Genomic DNA, 2617 nt, shown 5'->3' with positions numbered 1-2617 from the left:
CGAGAATGGGAAGTGCCGCATATACTGGAACTTTATATTCTCGAAAATTGTTTCTGTTGCTCACTCGAGGCCTGACATGGTTCTTCTTGACTTCGAGAAGCGTACCATGTTCGTTATCGAATTTTCGGCACCAGCTAACAAAACCATCATAGCTAAGGAGAATGAAAAGAAAGAGAGATATCGAGATATTATAATGGAGTTGCAGCGATTTTACCCAGCATATTCTTATAAACTACTCGTCCTTATCATCGGCGCTCTTGGAGGTGCCAAGCTTTCACTCGCTAATGGCCTAGAAAGCATCCCTGCGTGTCAACAACATGCTAAAACGCTTGCGGGAAAAATGCAGAAGGCGGTAGTCCTTGGGTCGCTCCGTGGTCTTAGGGTGCACGAGGCTTTTGCTGAATCGTCATATTGATTCCGTTACAGACTGTGACAACCTATCTCACGGTCTTGAGACATGGTTGTGGTTGAAATTTTACCGCGATTTCGCTGCTGCTTGTGACAACAGTTAAACAATAATAAAATATTCCAATAAATTTCAAAATCACTAACTGTGTAATGAAATAAAATAAAAGTAACAAATAACGTTCAACTTTCGTTTAAACTACCTGGAGAAATAATTGTACCAATGAAAATATGCAATATTCTTTCCCATGGAATTCCACAGTAACCTCTTTGTATTTGCCATGTGGCTGCTCCACGGACACCACTCTACATCATTACTCAAAAATAAAATTATATTTTCCTATGCTATAAATATTTGTTCTCACATGCCTGTGGAATTTGACCCTTGCTGGAGTAAGCTCACTCACGTTAAAGGTACATACAGTCGTCGCTATTTACCTTGCCGCAGATGGGACCGTTGGGGAGTAATTTTCCTGGAAACGTCGTTCCCTCACTCTCGAGTCTGATCTTTATGCGTTACGCTTGGTGCGAATTGTTTCGCTCGCTCGGAATAAACTGAAAAATTGGTTAGTATTAACAAATTATTGATATACCTTTGATTAAACTTGCCATATTTGATGTTATCTCATGTGATAAAAAAATTATCATGAGACATAAATATTATATGATTTCGAAATTCTTTCATAATTTTTATTAACAAAGCATATAATGACTTTTAGCACTTTATAATGTCCTTAAAAGACCCAAAGCATTGACGGGAACGTGAATAGCGAGCAGAACAATTCTCGGATGTCGGCCCATCACGGTCGTGGTGGGGGAAGAGCTCGACCGAAAGTTAGAGGAAGCGGCAAGGTAAGTAGCGTCGCCTGTAAATTGACCGAAAAGTAGTAGAAAAAATTAAGTCGGGTGGCGTCTGACCATACCTGAATATTATGAAAAAAGTTTGCCGACCACTAAATAAGAGAGAAGTCGAAGGCCCAATAATAATAGCGTTAGTTTTAGCTGGATTTAAAGCAAGGCCGTTAATCTCAGCCCAAAGCATGTCCGATTTATTCCATGAGCGTATTTAAGTTACTTACCAAATTTTAGATCACCTCCAAGATTGGAGGTATACAAGTTAAAAAGCGTAAGTGCGAATGTGGACCCCTGCGGAAATCCACTTTTAACTACCACCCATTCGGACGTATCAGCAATGTTTGTCTATGCACTTTGAGAACGATTACTTAAATATGAGCCAAATCACTTTATTTCTGATTTGGAAATTTTTAATAATGTAAGTTTTTGTAAAAGTTGACTATGGTTTACTGTGTCAGAGGCCTTAGAAAAGACAAAAAGTACCACTACTGTAAGATCCTTTTTATAGATCGCCAACTTGATACTAGTAATGATTTTAATTGACGCTTTGAGTTTGCTATATTTGGCTCTATATCCTGATTGCTCAGAGTCGAATAATTGATTGGTACCATTTTATCAACAACTTCAAAAAAATACTTTAATTAAAACTGAATAAAGCAAAATATACAAATTCAACATCCAATCAGAAAGAAACAAAATATTTCTCAAATATTCAATAAAATTAAGCTTAAAAATTAATATAGTGGATTAACCATTTATAAATCACGTATTAAAAATGTTGACAAAGTATGACCCACTTTCCTCCTCCCTGAATGGAGCTTTTTCAAAATACATTTTAATTGATTAACTGGATTCCATATTGATTCAAGTCTAATCGAAAATCGGTAACAAACAAATTAAGCATTAAATAAAAAATATGTTGATATTTGTATACATTTCAAAATAAAAAAATTTAATGATTTCTCTGATTCTTCTATCCTAAAATGAAACAACTAGAATTTACAGGTTGATCAATCTAATCCCAGAAACAGTGATCGAAATAGCCCCACAGATCATGAACAAATTACAAGTGCGCTCCAAATTTAAACAAAAATTTTTATGCAAAAAATTAGTTTAGGAATATTAGGGCATACATAAGACCAATTGAAATTTCTTCATTGAAGAAACATTGCCTGCTTGTGACCAATTTTTTCTGACAATTTTCCAAGTAAAGATTGTGACAACTTTTTCGGCAATTGTGGTTACGTTGCAAATATATGTAGCAACAATCACCTGCACGCAATTGTTGACATATGCGACGTTGAGTAACTAGTAAAAATAACTTTTAGCGACATTTTGATTTAAAAATTATATATGT

This window comes from Belonocnema kinseyi, chromosome 5 (assembly GCF_010883055.1).
Source record: "Belonocnema kinseyi isolate 2016_QV_RU_SX_M_011 chromosome 5, B_treatae_v1, whole genome shotgun sequence".
NCBI lineage: Eukaryota > Metazoa > Arthropoda > Insecta > Hymenoptera > Cynipidae > Belonocnema > Belonocnema kinseyi.
The sequence above is the reverse complement of the archived record's forward strand: the minus strand, read 5'-3'. Positions refer to the sequence as shown.